Raw genomic sequence first — 19,757 nt, 5'->3', positions numbered from 1 at the left:
GTACTGATATGGAAAAACCATGAATACATAACACTAAACTATAATGTATACTACAAAGATTCGTACTGTCTATTGATCTGATTAAAATCGGGCATAGGTTACCCTAGAAATTGCGCTTTCGAGCCACACACAAAATGTCAATTTTGATAAAGATGAAACACTGATAAATTTTGACTTATATATTGACTTTAACTTTTGCTGGTCAAACCAATGTGGAACACATCAGAATTCAAATGAATAAAGGGGGGGGGGGGACCTGAAACTGTTATGATCACTATATTAAAAATTGATTACTGAAATTATCATGCGTTCAAGATTTCCAGTATATGAGTTACTACTCTTTTTATCTTATTTACTACTCATTTAAATACCTTTATACCTGTCTCGAAATAATTCAACTTAATTACTATATCAATATTAAAGTTATCTTTCAACTTCATTAGACCTTCGTTATTCATTTACTGGTTAATTAACAAAACAGTTCTTTAAACACCATTCTAACATAGCTAGGTCTGCAAGTAATTATTCTTAACACAAAATTTAATTTTTCATTTCGGGACACTCGGATTGCACAACATTTGGGAAGGACCCTGTCTAGGTTAGTTGAGAGGATAATTAAATGAGAGGAAAGTTCTGGTAAAATTTAGGTTATTATTGAACCGTTCACTCCCTGGTCCATACGAATACAGTACTAAGCGGTGTGAGTCATTGTCTACTGTATATTTGTTGTCGCGCGCCGTTATTGGGATTTGGAAATCTAACCTCTACAATTTCAGCTTGTCGAGAGGGCCTTGCCCTGTTTGAATCCCACCTGTTCTGATTAAATTCTGGTCAATTGTTTAGATTATATCGTCTGTCATCATGTCGGTAGTTTCTGCAATTTCTTTCTTGTCGGTCACGTGGTGGAGAATTTCTCCATGAGTCGTAACTGCGCGGTGAACCGTTGCGTCTGAAGTTATTCTGTCTCGCTTGATAATAATTATTTTGGTTCCCATATTGTCTGTTTCTCTGATTGTCTCTGTCATAGTCATTACTGCGGAGAGGTGAGCTTTCCTTGTAATTATTATTACTCTGCCAACGGTTGTCATACGGGTGGTGTCCGTTTTGGTCACAACTTGCGTTGTAACAATAGCCTTGTCGTGTCCAGTTGTTATTTCTGTCGTCACGGTATTGTGGCGGATGTGACCTGTAATCATTGTTCTCCTGGTTTCGCGTCCCGCGATTGTCAGTGACAATTTCCAGTTCTTGTAAGAGTCCCTGAAAACTTCGATGTTGTCTTTGCAACGTCCTGCCAAAATAATATGTGTAAATGTTCAGGAAATTTGATTAAGTAAATGCGGATGTGTTCTGAGAGGCTGTATGAGTTTGACAGGTACTGATTCTTGTGCAACATCTCTTCAAAATATTTGACAAGACTGGAAAATTCAGATTGTTCAAAGTGTTTCATCATTATGATGCTATGTTTTACTCGGTCTTGAGTAGCTTGAGACCAATATACTGAGGGGAAGGCATGATGAAATTCCTCTTCACTGTGACAATCGCGAATGATCAAACGCATTCTTACAGCAGGTTCATTTTCCAAATAGCCACATATAAATTCCAGTCTGTGCTCTAATGACCAGTTGGGAGGAAAACAATGAGAGAATTGATGAAGCCATGCTTGTGGATGAATGTCGTTGCCGTAATTCTTAAATGTCTTGAATTTATGTGTAGTAATGAACATCTTATAGTCAAGGTCATCGTGTCGGGGAGTCGCATGTCGGTCATTGTTACGTCGCGTCGGCGGTTCCATTTCAAAATTCGGTGCACCTTGCCAATTTCTTTCGTAATTTCCGAAATCCCTGTGTTATTATTTTGTGGCTTTTCGGTATTTCTAAGTCCCTCTTCCTGTGTTAGAGCGCGAGTGTCCTCTGAAATATGTAGTTCTTGTATTACTTGTGCCAACTGATCTTGTACTTCCCGGATTTCTCTTTTGTATTGCGTATTAATTTGATTTTGTTTAAGTTTCTTAATTTGTTCATTCTATTCTGTGTCAGTGAAGGCTACTGGTCTTGTGTCATTCAGATCATCATCTACCTTTGTAGACAAGTTAGTGAACTGATACGAAAGTTCGGCTACTTTCTCCGATAATGAACTGATTTGCCCAGTGTGTTTTTCTGAACCAAGTTTCAGAGTGTCCATTTGTGTTGAAAGCGTATCTACTGTGTCCTATAAGTTTTCCTGAATTTTTGCAATTTGCGTAACCGAATCGGTAGATGCAACTAAGTCAGTTTTTGCTTGCAAGGTGTCGTGATTTTCATAAACAATAGTTTGCAGTTCTTTTATGGCTGCTTCGTGATTCTGTAATGCATTTTCATGCTGCGAAAAAATAGGTTGAAAATGCTCACAGATTTGTGTTTTTACGTCGTTACAGGCTTTTTGACATTTCGATTCGATTTTAAGTAACTCAGCAGTTAAATTTTCGCGAGTTTGTTCAAGCGTTGTGTCTAACTTTTGAAGCTTTTGCTGTGTTTGTCTCTGATTTTGTTCCATTTGTTGTTGTGATTGTTTTTGATTTTGTTCCATTGCGTCTAACTTTTGAAGCTGTTGTCCCATTTGTTGCATTAATTGTAATAACAATGCACTGGTGTCTGAAACATGTTCCTCTTTACTTTTCGGCAGTGCATTTGCACCGGCAACATTCGCATTTTGAAAACCAGAAAATGTGTCTTGACTTGATTGAGAAACGGGTAATGACGCAAAACCTGAATCTACAGTATTTGCAAGATTGTGTCCTGTCATTTCGGATTCCTGGGGCGAGCTGTTGCCGACCTATCCATCGACATTACTACCCTGTTCACTAGCTGTTTCACTGTCTATACCATTATTTGTTGCCTGGTCCATTTCCCTATTCACAGTTACCAAATTACTATGCTGAACATTAGTTATTTCATTACACGGTGGCGCTAACACACTACTCTCGCCTTCACTGTCATTTCTCAGTTTGCTTTGGAGCCTAGTACTACGTTTTTCACAAGCCATAATTGTCACAATATTTCACACGATGACAAAGAAAAGCACAATTTGAAGAGTAAAATGAGAAAAGACATTAAGATGGCACTGAAAATAATATCTAATTAATTGCAAGCACAGGTGAGAAATATTTGGTGCAAATCTGCATGCATTCCACAACTGTTTTACGGTACATCAAAGAAAAACTACAGCTACAAAGGTGATTCTGTTTACAATTACGCACTAGCAATAAACAATAACTACACTAATTACACAAACTACAAGAAATAATCGGAAGATCCCAGTGAGGTATCTTCAGCTAAGGGTCGACATATGAAACGTCCCCTTTGAAAAATTTAAAAATGACTGTGCTGGTAAACCTCTTACGTTATTTGATTTTCAAGCGGATGAGCAAAACTGAATGTACTCAGACATTTCTCTCTTTAATTATTATGATCATCACTAAACTGACACACAATATTTTTTGCGCAACGCAATCTGACGTTCAGTAATTTCCACAAAAGAATGACCCTGAATAACAATAACCCATACCTTTCATGAATCACTTACCTCAGAAAAATCTTCGTTATTCGAACTACTGCAAGACAGCGAGCGCCAATACTGCCAGCTAAATAAAAGATTGTAACTAGTGAAGGCCCAACTACTGATAGGCATAGGTAGCAAATGAAAGATGTTGATAGAGAACAAGTAATGTATTTACCTTAACAATGTTCAAAAGTCATCATATATGTATCTATCAATTCATGACATCCATCCTTACAATTTTCCTTTTTCTGGCAGACACACGTCAAGGTCGTCCGCTTATCGTAACCTCTCAAAACTCTCCCCACATCCACCACGGCTGGCGGTCCACCTCCAACTGCCCAACGCTATGCGCTGTTCACATCCAACTGCCCAACACTACACAAGCGAATATTCCAACAACGAGTCCAACCAGCCACAGACTGCACACAGCACAGTCAGTGATTTTCATACAGAGCGCTACGTGGCGTTACCAACATAAAAACCTAAACAGCCTACTTACAACGGTTCCTAGTAGTTCCACCCTTATACCAGAGCAAAAATTACGGTCTCACTACACTCCAAACGGGTCAGTTCACGTAGAACTGGGTTGCAGTCCCACTATGTCCTTAGAGTAGGGTTGAAAGGCCTAGGGGGTGCCACAAGTACCTAACGTTGTGAAGAACCTTCGCACAGCGAACTGGAGAGTTCGCGAAATGAGTGCGAATCAACTCCCCAAGGAAGGGGGTGGCTTCATTGATGCCCTTCATGCCATTCTACCTTTCCTTCCCCCAACCCCCCCCCCCCCCTACATCCACACACACACCGTCCCTGAGGGCTTATCGTGTCGATTCTGAGCGGCAGTGATGTCTGACATGTTTTCCTCGGCGATCCACAAGACAACCGCGGGATTTCAGCGCATAGGCATCGAAAGAAAGGGTGAAATGACTGTGGCGACCTTCCCGTCGTGTGACATGTCCATAGTGGCGTTAGGCGGAATTGTGGTGAAATTTGGTGTCAATGTGATGCCAGTGACCCTCTTTACAGCTCGTATGAATATATGATCTGTGGACTTTTTTCCGCATCTGTCGATACCTTGCCTTTTCAAGCGTTGTCGAGTCCGAGGGTGTCGTTGCAGGGGCCACCCCTTTGTACCGTTACAGAGGAAGGTTGCAGGCGCCTTCGAGCCACATTTCAATCTTCTGCGTCTCAATGGGAGACAATTACTTAGTTTTGAAAAACTGATCCTTCATTGCGTAATGTAGTTTACCTCATCGTTATAAGCGTGACGCAGACACTGGAAAGGCAGTTTGCGTTTATTACCATTACTCACTTTACTGTATAACAACACTGGTATGTTTCTTTTAATTTGTATACTCTTTTTTATTTCGTATTTTAGCTAGCTCTGCCAGGCACTTCCGAGGAATTGCAGAGTAGATGTAGATGTAAATTTATATTCTATCCTTTCCGTTCTTTTTCAATTCTGATGACGACTGTATAGCAAGTGAAACCGGAAAACCTAATCATTAAAGGCAATCTCGATAAAAAGATTGTTAGTCAAGCCTCTGTCAAAGCAATACACTGTATATGTGGTGATGAGGGTGAACCCAAATTCGACAGACAAAATTTCGGTGGTAATCCGGGGATATTTTTTGAGTAGTTTGGCATAAAGGACCCTTTGTCTGCGCCAGTCCGTTACGCAGTCATTGTGTTTCGTTTGTTTTCTTACCACCCCACACCCCCTTTATCTTTGTGTGTGTATTGCCGTGAAAATATCTGCACAATAGTGTTAACGTAGACACTATGTGTTGTGTGCTTTGCTGGAACAAGCTTATTCTAGTCATTTACGGTACTTGCTATTAAGAACAATAGTGACCACTTCAGTTTTTCCTCTCAAGTATGTATTCAGTACTGCTCACATATTTCTCTGGCCTGTTTTTTCGACAGTGTTGTGCGCAGCAAAATGGATAGGTTTGCTACTGAGTACATCACGTGAGTTATTACACTGAAGTCAATGGAATAGCCCACTCCACTGTGCTCAGCAGTCAACACAGCTAGACAATCGCATCACAGTACTGTTGGATCTCAGAGTTGTTGCATAACTTTGTGTTTCACGCTATACGCTTTGGCAATTCCATATTACAGGCCTTTCATTGTAGGCCTGATGTTTCCACAGAAAGAAACGTAACTGGAATAGCAAACTGAATAAATCGGAATTAGAGTATTATTATTCTATAACGAGACACTGGGTGCACTTCAGCCAAAATATTCAGAAAATATCCCTGAATCACCTCCGAATTATTGTCTCAGAGGTTAGGATTCATGCTGCGTGTTGTTGACCACAAGTCAGTCAATGCCAGGGAGTGAAAAATATGACAGTAAACCTTGTGAGTTACGTATTTCAACTGGAGAGGCGAAGCTTTTCGGTGCTAGCATGCAGTGAGGCTGGCGGGCTGACCTGAGCGGAGGGTCGCCTGAGGCGAGAGGGCACCCGGCGCCTGGAGAGCCCTTGAGGACAAGCGCCCTCCAGGACTGGACGTCTGGAGCAGCTGGCTGGATTAGCCTCCCGGCTGCAGGTGGCCTAGCCTCGCGGACCTGCCTAATCAAGGGTGATAGGCTCTGGGATTCACGATGTTTTGTAACGTGCGAGGCAATTTCTCTGTACGACACGGAGATGACTTTGATATTGATGGAACTTCGTGTCTGTTATGTGAGTACATGTTGCGCAATAGAATATGTGAAGTACCAACCTACTTCGTTGAACTACTTTGTTCATAAGAATTTTTAACGTATACTTAATTTGTGTGTTTCATAAATTGCCTTATCGACCAACTATGAAAATTTTTTTTACTATACGGAGTGTCCCAACAGCTACTTTACAGCTTTAGTGTCATATAACTCGACTTTCAATTAACACGGAGAAAAAAAGTAAGTTTTGTCTGATCCACCAACCCAAAAACGTTTTTAAGAAAGGTAATGAGTAAATGTTTTGCCTCTCCAGATGATAATGGCAACTTACCGAATGTAGAAGTAGGAAACCGAAATTTGGTTGCAATAATTACACGTCCGTTGTTTGAAACTGATAAACATGATAATCTCCATTGCTATTTATACATTTCTCTCAGCGCTCCAGCACAGGGGCGCCCGCAGGGGGGGGGGGGGGGGGGCGGGGCAGTGGTGGCAGTTGCCCCTAGTGAGAATTCATTCAGTTTACGAATATAAAAAATATCTGTAACTTTAGGGCTCAGTTATGTATGATTTAACATACCTGTAAAATTATCACTAAAATAACCGGAAAATATCGATAAAATGACGTAAAAATGATATAAAACATACGTAAACATAATTACAGGAAGAACTAGAGTAATGAAAAACTTTAAAGGAGAATCGAACTAAAATTAAAAAATGAAGATAAATTTAAAAATTTTGTGTTTTTTTTAAGAAATCTCGTTTCTTGAAGATGTGCAAAATTGTTATATATCTGTCTTAGAGCTGTTGCCTGCGAAGTATCTTTATTTTTATTTCTACACCCACACGTGGTAGGAATTAACAAGAGCAAGTGAGGCAACAATGGGAATAATCAGATGAACCAACATTTTATTGTTAACTTTTACAAATGAATTCTTGAGCAACATTTAAGCGTTTTTCCTGAAGGCACGCCCATTGTTCGTTCTTTACATATTAAAAGAATCAGTTGTGTCATAAAGGGACGTTAAACACAAAAGTAAAAACATGATATCTTCCTTGAAAAATAATCTACGATACAGTATCTATATGACGAAAAACACAAAATTAAAGATAGATATCTATAGCCGGAATATTCGAGATTTTAGTAACTGTAAAGGAACTGATAAGGAAAGATCGTTTACATGTTAACAAGCTCTGGGCATTACTAATAAGCTACAATAAAATAAAGCGAATCTGCCGATCGACAAACTACTACATGTGTACGTCGTCCCATTAAGAATGGTACCCATGGTGAGAGTTCCATCTCGAAAATATTGACTTATAGGGTACTAAAATGTCACCCTCTCTGTTCCCACCTCTCTAGGTACAAACCTCTTTATAAACCTCAACTGGCAACACAATACAGTTGCACAACAAAACACACTCGGCAAAATTTTTTTCTTTCAAATTTCAAATAATGGTTAACAATTGTCAGACGCTAATTTCAATTAGCGTATTGTATTATGTTCCTTTTCGTTTGCTGTAGAAGTGTTCGAGGGTACTGTGTGGCCACTAATATCGCTACTTGTCTGTAGAAGTAGACAATATTCGTCATTGGAACTACCGTCAACGAACGTGATCTAGCAGGGTGTGGCGTCAGCTACCTTCATTTCCGGAACGTTCTAGATGAGTCTTGCTATGTTCTATTAGGAACATATCGCATAAATATTTCCACATCCAAACGATCGCGCGAAATTCAAAGTCGCTGGCTTGCAGTCTAATGGACAGCTTCTGTTATTTAGTCATCGCTCAGCTCGGTTCGGCATCGCATCGCGTTAAGGGTTGTGTAAATTCATTGTGAGTTGTAAGTGGACAGTGGTGCATGATTGTGGTTTGCATAGTCGTTTGTGCGTTGTGAATGTAAAAGAGCAGTGTATACAGTCGCAAAATGACCGATATACGCAAGATTTTTGTACCTCACAAGCGAATGAAAACTACAAATGAAAGTGGAGGTGTCGAAGAAGATACTGTCTATGATGAGGTATCACAGGAAAAGGGTGAGTCAAACGCAACCATCACTATTAAAAATTCCAGTAGTTGTGCTGATGGAGAAAATAGAGATGAAGCCAGTACCTCTGCTGGCTTCAAGTGCGTTGATGAAAAGGGTAGTAGTATCCTGGTCAGTATTCCCGATGTCGGTAATTACATTTCAAAAAAGGATATTGACAATTGCCTAAAGTTGTTGATGTTGTGGTCTTCAGTCCTGAGTCTGGTTTGATGCAGCTCTCCATGCTACTCTATCCTGTGGAAGCTTCTTCATCTCCCAGTACCTACTGCAGCCTACATCGTTCTGAATCTGCTTAGTGTATTCATCTCTCGGTCTCTCTCTACGATTTTTACCCTCCACGCTGCCCTCCAATACTAAATTGGTGATCCCTCGATGTCTCAGAACATGTCCTACCAACCGATCCCTTCTTCTAGTCAAGTTGTGCCACAAGCTCCTCTTCTCCCCAATTCTATTCAATACCTCCTCATTAGTTATGTGATCTACCCATCTAATCTTCAGCATTCTTCTGTAGCACCACATTTCGAAAGCTTCTATTCTCTTCTTGTCTAAACTATTTATCGTCCACGTTTCACTTCCATACATGGCTACACTCCATGCAAATACTTTCAGAAACGACTTCCTGACATTTAAATCTATACTCGATGTTAATAAATTTTTCTTCTTCAGAAACGCTTTCCTTCCCATTGTCAGTCTACATTTTATATCCTCTCTACTTCGATGATCAACAGTTATTTTGCTCCCCAAATACCAAAACTCCTTTACTACTTTAAGTGTCTCATTTCCTAATCTAATTCCCTCAGAATCACCTGACTTACTTCGACTACATTCCATTATCCTCGTTTTGCTTTTGTTGATGTTCATCTTATACCCTCTTTTCAAGACACTGTCCATTCCGTTCAACTGCTCTTCCAAGTCCTTTGCTGTCTCTGACAGAATTACAATGTCATCGGCGAACCTCAAAGTTTTTATTTCTTCTCCATGGATTTTGTGAATCAAAAACTCGCAATGGCGTCGATTTTTTACATCATTGTGTGTATATAACTGGACATTTCTCAGAACTGAAAGCAATCTGATTGCTATGCAACAGAGCCCCGAAGAATATTTCTCCGTATTTTGGTTACCACTTTCAGCTCAACACGGTATCTGCAGCATCTGGAGCAGATTTCTACAACAGCGGAAGCGTGTAATCGCCATCAGTTTCACACAGCGCCCTGTGTACGCTGTATGTATTTACCCACAACAGTGAACATACAGTTACTCACACACATAGAAAGACAATACTAGGTGGTGTGGGGAAACATTTCAGTATAAAGGCCCTGTAGAGCTAAACTGTAATTAGCCTAGTAATAAAAGGAGTCTTTATATATGTCTACCGTTAGACAGGACACGATCCTGATACAACACTCATAGTGAACGTGCAATATAAATATGTTAGTAATTTAGTAAGTAATGTTTCATTGTGTGTATATATGTCTAGTCTTATAGAGTAACTACATTATGGTCCTTTGTATGTTTCATGCTAACGCTAACGTGCAGGAGTATCTTGTGAAGAGAACGAGTACGCCGTCCCAGCAGCCGAGCAGAAACTTCAAAAGGCCAGAACATTTGAGTTACTAGCTTTCTGGAGCATTTATGCATTGTAGTGACCCTTCATGTGGAAATTTTCTAAGTATAAATAGAGTTGCTATATTACTTTTACTAGAATTCCAGTATTTCAGTAGATATAGTAAGACATTTTATGTGTTATCTATGCACTGTTTTTGTGTCACATTGTAAAGTGTACATTAACAGCATTAGGACATTAACGTTTTTGCGTGTGTAAAAGTTTAATAGTCACTTTTGTAGGACTTATTTAGAGGAGAAACTGTCAATTGCTCATTTAGATGGTGATAACTAGATCCATGTTCAAAGCCAATAAGCAAGCACGCATCACAATGCCACAAAATGAATTAAATAGTGTGAATGCATCGTCAACTAGTGCCACAGAATTTAATACCGCCGTAGTTAGCGATATGTCGATTACGGCTGAGCAACCAGCAATAATTAATGCGCTCATGCCGTTGACACAAACGTTTTGCTAGTTCCGACATTCATATCTCGTAAGAAGTCCAGAGAAATATGCAGCAACCAACAAACAACATGAATTTCATCTCTGACACAAACGCGTGCGAAAGCGAAATGACTGTACCGAAAATTGTGTCCGGTACAATCCACATTAAGCCCAGTGCAATCGCCAATTGCTGAGAATACCGATTTGTTATCCCAGCTGATGTCAAGTTTGACTGTCATAACACAAGGGATTAAAGCATTGGAAACCACGCAATCCACGTTTGCAAATGACATGAATCGTAGATTCCAAGCATTGGAAACCACGCAATCTAATCTTGCAACGGCACAATCCACGTTTGCAAACGACATGAATCGTAGATTCCAGGCATTGGAGAGTGCGCAATTTAATTTGGCTCAGGAGCAATCTAATAAACTAAAAGAAATAAATGATAAGATTACTGAAAAATTCCAGAGTTTGGAAACAAAGCAGAGTCACTTGATTACCAGTCAGGCACAACTCACAGTTACACAAGAACAACAGTATCAGGGCCGGCCGAAGTGGCCGTGCGGTTAAAGGCGCTGCAGTCTGGAACCGCGAGACCGCTACGGTCGCAGGTTCGAATCCTGCCTCGGGCATGGATGTTTGTGATGTCCTTAGGTTAGTTAGGTTTAACTAGTTCTAAGTTCTAGGGGACTAATGACCTCAGCAGTTGAGTCCCATAGTGCTCAGAGCCATTTGAACCAACAGTATCAGGAATTAACAAACAAATACAAAGACATCTTATGCCGTCAAGATACACTAAATCATCAAGTGCAAGAAGTTATTCATGTACAGAACACTATTGCGCAAGACGTGAATACAATTAAGCACGATAACGAGCAAGCTGTCATTGAGCTTACTCGGAGGATAGACACTCTCAGTCTCGAAGGCGAGAAACACATAGAGAAACTTTTCAATGAACATAAGATCGCATTTTCTAAGGACATTGAAGATTGGGCGAAAGAGCAAACCGAGACAGTGCGAAATTATGTTGACAAAACCTTGATTGAAACAGTTTCTAACGTGCAAGTTAACAACGAAGCTGCACAAGAACAACTTAAAGCAGAAGTTAAAGAGATTAAGGAGAATATAGGAGATGAATTTCCTGCTTGGAAAGCAAAGATAGAAAATACATTAAAAGCATGCCAGCAGGGTCTAGTTAATACTAGAGGGGCACATACTACTTGCAGTTTATCAAAAGCAGACATTATTCCTGATGAAACCAGTGAAACCGAATCCATGCAACAATATCCATGTATTGGTGCATATTTACGTAATCAACCAGAAACAAATTATCGAGATTATCATTCACCGCGTAGTAGCCACCAGAATACACCTGTGACTATGAATGAGGAAAAAATGCTTAAATATCGTCAATTCCAGATATTTATTCCCGAAAGGTAGTCGATCAATCCCGTGGTATTTATCAAGCAATTTAAAGGGATATTGCCGCGAATGTGGACTGAGCAACAAAAAATTATGTACGTTGCAGGATTCATACATGGAGATGTATCGATGTGGACGTCAGAAGCATCCGATTGGTGTCAAGATTATGACCAATTTGAACGCGCTTTCTTGCACAAATACTGGAATAAAGGTGTACAAGAAAGACTACGTAAGGAAGTTTTTGACCCACAACCTTTTTCTTTCAAAAATGGATCTTTAAGAAAGTATTTCGAGAAGTATATAAATAAAAGTAAATACTGGAATGAACCAATCCCGACGCAGGATATCATTCGAATATTAAAGGGCAAACTTCCACTTGAAGTTAAGGAAAAACTTCTACATGTGCCTGAACAACGTGTGGAAGATTTTCTAGCCACATTGGATTCAATAGACATTCTGTTCGAAGAATCTCGTGTGCGCTATAACCAACCAAGTTACCAACCTAACAAATACAATAGTAACAACAAACAGTATGGAAACAAACCTTTTGCACACAATTCACCAAACCCACAAGTGAATTATTTCCAGAAAAACGTGAAATTTGGTAACGAAAATCCCGACCAGTGTAATCATGACCAACAATGTGAACAAACATATAAACGGAAATGGAGGAAGAATAATAAGAAGAGGAAAGGATACTATCAAGAAGGGAATTATCAGCAAAAACGCCGATATCAGCAACCAACCCATGAATATCACAACCAACCACAAACTTCAGGTTGGGTACCAAATGATAATACAAATGAATGGAGAAATCAACCACCAATAATAACCGACGTAACGGAGCAGACATCTACTAATAATGGACAATCGTCAAACTAAACTCGACTGTCAGAAGCCCCGGCGGTGCAGTCGAGGAAGTTTTCAGGGGCGAAAATTCGAGCGTCAGATTTTTCCGGTACAATGAAGGCAGATTATTAATAGAAGAACTTCAGCAGGGTATGATGCCTTGTCAAGAGGAACATATCACTGTACCTGTTGCGAAAATTCAGGCGGCGATTGAAGGCATTACTGTGCAATTTACTTTAGATACAGGAACAGCAGTAAATGTCGTTTCTGAGAAGTTACTTCAAAGAATACTTCAGAAAGCAAATCCACCGATTTTTCCTGTTCAATGTTGTAGAATTGTAGGTCCTACTGGTCATAAGTCTTCTCAGGTAAAAGTGCAGACTCAACTCCAGTTAGATATAGGAAATGTAGCTATAAATTGCACGTTCCTTGTAATAAAAAAATTGGTTGAGGACTGTATCCTGGGTATAGATGAATTTAGAAAGAGAAATTGGCATATCGATTTTTCTCTAGGCCGTGCCAGTTTTACAATAATGGATCAGAAACATCAACTGAATCTTCTCAGGGAATATAGTACCCATGGAAAGTATTGTCAGGGACGAAAGCTGCAAATAAAGTGGATACATAGCAAATCTGTACGGTATTACCAAATTAATTACTTGCAACCAGTTTTAAACCCTGAAGTTATGGTATATGAAAAGGTGCAAGAACCTGAATATTTGCAACAGCACCAAAGAAAGCAATTATATGGTCTTCTACAGGAATATCATGAAGTCTTTCAAGAAAGACCTGGTGTAATCAAGGGATACACATGCCATTTAAATGCGATACCACACCAAGTTTTCTGCCGTATTTTTTATCTAGTACCGTGGCACCAACGAAAGGCAGTTGATGCGGAAATCCACCAGATGCTTGAATGGGATCTGATCGAACCTTCGACGAGTCCATACTGTAGTCCGCTTCATGTTGTCTCGAAAAAGGGAGGAAAAGTTCGTCTCGTGCTAGACGCACGGCAGATAAATAAGATTATCATGCCCGTGCGAACTCACCCGGAAAACATCGATGAGCTAATTCAAAAGTTCGAGGGGATGAAATACTTAACAAATATTGATTTGAGAAGTTCATTTTGGCAGGTGGCTCTAGACGAAACATCAAAAAAGTACACCGCATTTGTACATGCAGGTAGAAGCTATCAATTTAAGGTTTTACCTTTCGGGCTAAACGTGAGCTCAGGAGTTTTTATAAATGCTCTAGATCATGCATTGGGACCTGCACTTCGAAGCAATTTAACTTTATTTGTGGACGACATGCTCATAGCTACGAGCACATGGGAGGAGCACGTTGATTTATTGAGAAGAGTGTTAGAACGTTTCAAGGAAGCAGGCATAACCGCAAATCTGCAAAAGTCCCATTTTGCTCGAGATAAAATCAAATTTTTGGGTCATCTTATAAATGGAAAAGGCATCTTACCGGACTCCGAGAAACTAAAGGCAATCAAAAACTTTGCAGTTCCAACAACAAAAAGACAGTTAAAGGGCTTCCTCGGAGTTGTCTCTTTTTTCAGGCGTTTCATTCACGACCACTCTATTAATGCAGAACCGTTGTACAGCTTGTTGCGCAAAAATACTCCGTGGGTGTGGACGCAACAATGTCAGAATGCATTTGAAGCAATAAAACATGCCTTAGTCAATTCACAAATATTATATCATCCAGATATGAGCCAAGAATTCGGTTTAATGGCAGATGCTTCGGAAATTGGAAGAGGTTCATGCCTCTTCCAAGTATAGATGATAGATAGGAAATCAACTTTCTGTCCAATAGCTTTTGCTAGCCGACTCTTAACTGCTTGTGAAAGAACATATACGACTACCGAAAGGGAAGCATTGGCCGTAGTCTGGTCATTTAAGAAATTTTACTATTACTTATATGGAGCGAAGACAACAGTATACTGTGACCACAAAGCGTTAAGTTTTTTGCAAACATGTAAATTATTACATCCAAGATTAGCAAGGTGGACGCTCTCACTCTAACAGTTTCAATTTGAAATTAAATACCTAAGCGGACAGGATAATTTCATCGCTGATGCACTGTCTAGAATGCCAGATGGAGATTTGTCAACTACCAACATCACCGGCAATCCGTCCGAATGTAATGTTCTTATAATGACTGATAGAATATATAGGAAACATTTTCTTGACATGTGTAAGAACATGGAAAAACTACAGAATGAAGATCCTCGTTGGCATTCAATAAAGGAAACTTTAGCAAAGCCTGGAAACGATGATCTGAAGAGACTGTACAAAGTTGAGGACGATGTCTTATTTTTCAAAGGGCATCTTGATTCAGATAATTGGAAGGTGTGTATTCCTGAGAAGAATGAGAATGACTTAATTTTGCACACGCACATCACTTGGGGACATTTTGGAGTATTAAAGTGTGCTCGGAAGATTCAAGCATATTGCTACTTCCCAAACATTCGCAGGAAAGTGCACAGACAGTTACGGAAATGTAAAATTTGTCAGCTAGCCAAACCAGGAAATTTTTGTATGAAAGATTTCCTACATCCTATTATACTCTCTAAACCGCTGTCAATCATTTCGGTCGACGTCTGTGGTCCTCTACCATCATCAAGGGGAGGATGCAAATATATTGTAGCTTTTCTTGATATATTCACTAAGTATGTCAAACTTTATCCACTAAAATCTAAAATCAGCTACTGCTGCATCCATAGCCAAGAAGCTGGTCAAAGACTATATAGTCAAAGTAGGCAAACCAGAGGCTATTCTTTCTGACAATGGGTCAATGTTCACTGGATTTCGTTGGAGGCAAACATTAGCCAGTTGTGGTATAAAACAAATTCTAACATCAGTGTACCACCCTTCGGCGAATCCCGTGGAACAAATTTTTCGTGAATTAAACCGGTTCATGAGAGCATATTGCCACAACCAGCAACCCAAATTGATCGATTATCTTCACGATTTTCAGGAAATTCTAAACAATATGCCACATACTACGACAGAATACACCCCATACGAACTGATGTTTGGAAAACAGGAACAGAATGACTGGATTCGACCAATTCCTAAAGTAGCTATTAACAAAATAGACGTACAAAATAAAGTACGACAATCCTTACTCAATATAATGGACAAGGCAAGAAAAAGGAAAATATATTTTGACAATCGACTTGGAAAAATAAAAACATATAAAGTGAAAGACCAAGTTTTAGTAAAAACTCATCCTAAGGCTTCACTTATACAGAGGAAGAACACAAAATGGCAATTATTGTATCAAGGACCATTTGTGATTACCAAAATACCCCATCCAGGAACTTATGTTTTGAAGGATGTGAAGAATGGAAAGGTGAAAGGAATGTATCCTCATCACTTGTTAAAGCAATTTCATGATGAGTGAAGATTCTGAAGATTGAAAATACAATTCTTATCAAATAATATTGATTAGAGAATTTTCATTAAACCTATGAATCATACTTAGGATAGTTTCTCTTTTTTGCAATTTAGTAGTTAGTTTTTCTTTTCAGGCATACTGTATGAGAGATATGCAGACATTATGTATAGGTTTTCCACTGTAAGGACAAGTTTTCTTTTCAGTATGCAGAGAATTTAGCTATAGTATGAATGATTTCTTTTAAAATTTTTTTATTTAGTAGATAGTAATTTCAATCAGGTTTCACAATGCATAATAACCATGGGTTAGTGACTCAAATGAATCTGGTCTATGGCAAGATATTTTTCCTTATGTCAATTTAACAATGTCAGTGTATGTTTGTATTTGCTTTTTTTTTTATTTGCTGAGCTGAAGTCATGCTGTTCGGAAGGGGTAACCTGTTCTCAGTTTTAAAAAGGACGCCTATTACTTTGTTTCAATTTTTTGTGATGAACATTGTCTTTATAATTGTACTATTGTTGTAACATACCTGTGTATGTAAATTATGTTATGTCAATTGTTACTCGCGAAGTTACCAACTGAGCAAATGCCTGTCAGTTATAAGCACATCAACAAGTGTAAAAGTCCATCTGAAAGATGACGAGCATAAGTTGACACAGCAGCACCAGTTGGATTTGTGTATAGTGCATTATAGGGTTGTTGTTAGAAATGAAGAACACCTTACGACTTCCGAATATTTCGAATTCAGGACAGACAATTAGAAAGAACTTTAGATTAGATTCTATTTCAGTTCAGCATAGATCAAATAACTTTTCCACGGAACTTACACTGACTCTTATTTTCATGTTAACCATATGCGGAAAACCATAATACCCACGAGGAGATGGTGAAATGGGAATAGAATTCCATCAGTTACCAGGAGATGACAGATAGAAGGGAATCGTAGATGGACGTAAACCAACACGTCGACAGTTCACCTCAAGACACAGAAGATTAACAGTGTTGTGTTTCTTTTGTGAACAGTGTTTAAATTCATTTTTAAAAAATCCATATTGTAAATATTTTTTTTTATTTTTTATTGTAATTCAATTGATTTTCTTTGCAAATGAGAAATACGAGGATGGTAAATCTACCCCGAGGTTTTCCTTGGTTTTCCTTTGTGGGGCTTGGCCGAATGGCTAGATTATCCGTTTGAGACATCCCAAGGCGAGTGACAGAAGCTTTGAGTGATGATGAAAAAGGTTTCTGATCACATCTCATGCCATCCTCGACAAATGAATAAAAGCAAGCATGTAAGCTATGCATATATGCTGCATCAGGAATTCAGCACCGGCTTTGTCAGCAGTATATGCACCCAAATCAATAATTTACATTTAGTTAGTCATTCACTAATACCAAAATATCATAAGAAATACAGTGGACATAAATACTCTAGTGGACATTAATACAGCGTCATAAACAATCACCGATATAGTGTTGTGTGAACGCTCGTGTTTGTTTTTGTCCAAAAACGTTCGTCCACAAGAGGGGCATATATGATGTATCATGCAGCGTAACTTGCTGTGACAGTGCGAGAGAGAGACAAAGATATTGTTTATTACTCTGTGGCGGTCAGCGCTCACATAATTATTCTTAGGAGATAGAGTTCTTTTGTTCTTGTTAAGATTAATTTTTTAGGGGAGGAGAGCCATGCTTGTGATGAAAAAAATCGACGCCATTGCGAGTTTTTGATTCACATTGTAAAATATAAGTGCATATGGAAGGAAATCAGTTAATAGAACAATAAAATATTGTTCATTTCAAGAAGGTACGTCTTATTATACACCCAGCGATGTACTGCTATTGTGATTTACTAATAAACACCAGTTGAGAACAGTTCCGACGGGAGCGTTCAGTTCTAGTGAAATAGTTCGATGTTTTGTTCGGAAAAGAAGTCACTTCATGGATCATTCAAATCCACAATAGTAACTGGACATTTCTCACAACTGAAAGCAATCTGATTGCTATGCAACAGAGCCCCGAAGAATATTTCTCCGTATTTTGGTTACCACTTTCAGCTCAACACGGTATCTGCAGCATCTGGAGCAGATTTCTACAACAGCGGAAGCGTGTAATCGCCATCAGTTTCACACACCGCCCTGTGTACGCTGTATGTATTTACCCACAACAGTGAACATACAGTTACTCACACAAATAGAAAGACAATACTAGGTGGTGTGGGGAAACATTTCAGTATAATGGCCCTGTAGAGCTAAACAGTAATTAGCCTAGTAAGAAAAGGAGTCGTTATAATTTTAATACCTACTCCGAACTTTTCTTTTGTTTCCTTTATTGCCTGCTCAATATACAGATTGAATAACATCGGGGACAGGCTACAACCCTGTCTCACATCCTTCCCAACGACTGCTTCCCTTTCATACCCCTCAACTCTTATAACTGTCATCTAGTTTCTGTACAAACTGTAAATAGCCTTTCGCTCCCTGTATTTTACCCCTGCCACCTTCAGAACTTGAAAGAGAGCATTCCAATCAACATTGTCAAAAACTTCCTCTAAGTCTACAAATGCTAGAAACGCAGGTTTGGCTTTCTTTAATCTTTCTTCTAAGATAAGTCGTAGGGTCAGTATTCCCTCACGTGTTCCAACATTTCTACGGAATCCAAATTGATCTTCCCTGAGGTTGGCTTCTATCAGTTTTTCCATTCGTGTGTAAATAATTCGCGTTAGTATTTTGCAGCTGTGACTTATTAAACTGATAGTTTGGTAATTTTCACATCTGTCAACACCTGCTTTCTTTGGGATTGGAATTATTATGTTCTTCTTGACGTCTGAGGGTATTTCGCCTGTCTCATACATCTAGCTCACCAGATGGTAGAGTTTTGTCAGGACTGGCTCTCCCAAGGCTGTCAGTAGTTCTAATGGGATGTTGTCTACTCCCGGGGCCTTGTTTCGACTCGGGTCTTTCAGTGCTCTGTCAAACTCTTCACGTAGTATCACATCTCCCATTTCATCTTCATCTACATCCTCTTCCATTTCCATAATATTGTCCTCAAGTACATCGCCCTTGTATAGACCCTCTATATACTCGTTCCACCTTTCTGCTTGCCCTTCTTTGCTTAGAACTGGGTTTCCATCAAAGCTCTTGATATTCATGCAAGTGCTTCTCCTTTCTCCAAAGGTCTCTTTGATTTTCCTGTAGACAGTATCTATCTTACCCCTAGTGAGATAAGCCTCTACATCCTTACATTTGTCCTCTAGCCATCCCTGCTTAGCCATTTTGCACTTCCTGTCGATCTCATTTTTGAGACGTTTGTATTCCTTTTTGCCTGCTTCATTTACCGCATTTTTATATTTTCTCCTTTCATCAATCAAATTCAATATTTCTTCTAGGGTTTCTACCAGCCCTCGTATTTTTATCTATTTGATCCTCCGCTGCCTTCACTATTTCATCCCTCAAAGCTACCCATTTCTGTTCTACTGTATTTCTTTCCCCCATTCCTGTCAATTGTTCGCTTATGCTCTCCCTGAAACTCTGTACAGCCTCTGGTTCTTTCAGTTTATCCAGATCCCATCTCCTTAAATTCCTACCTTTTTGTAGTTTCTTCAGTTTTAAACTACAGTTCATAACCAATAGATTGTGGTCAGAGTCCACATCTGCCCCTGGAAATGTCTTACAATTTAAAACCTGGTTCCTAAATCTCTGTCTTACCATTATATAATCTATCTGATACCTTTTAGTATCTCCAGGGTTCTTCCATGTATACAACCTTCTTTCATGC

This window comes from Schistocerca americana, chromosome 6, assembly GCF_021461395.2.
Source record: "Schistocerca americana isolate TAMUIC-IGC-003095 chromosome 6, iqSchAmer2.1, whole genome shotgun sequence".
Lineage (NCBI taxonomy): Eukaryota > Metazoa > Arthropoda > Insecta > Orthoptera > Acrididae > Schistocerca > Schistocerca americana.
Note: the sequence above shows the minus strand (reverse complement) of the source record.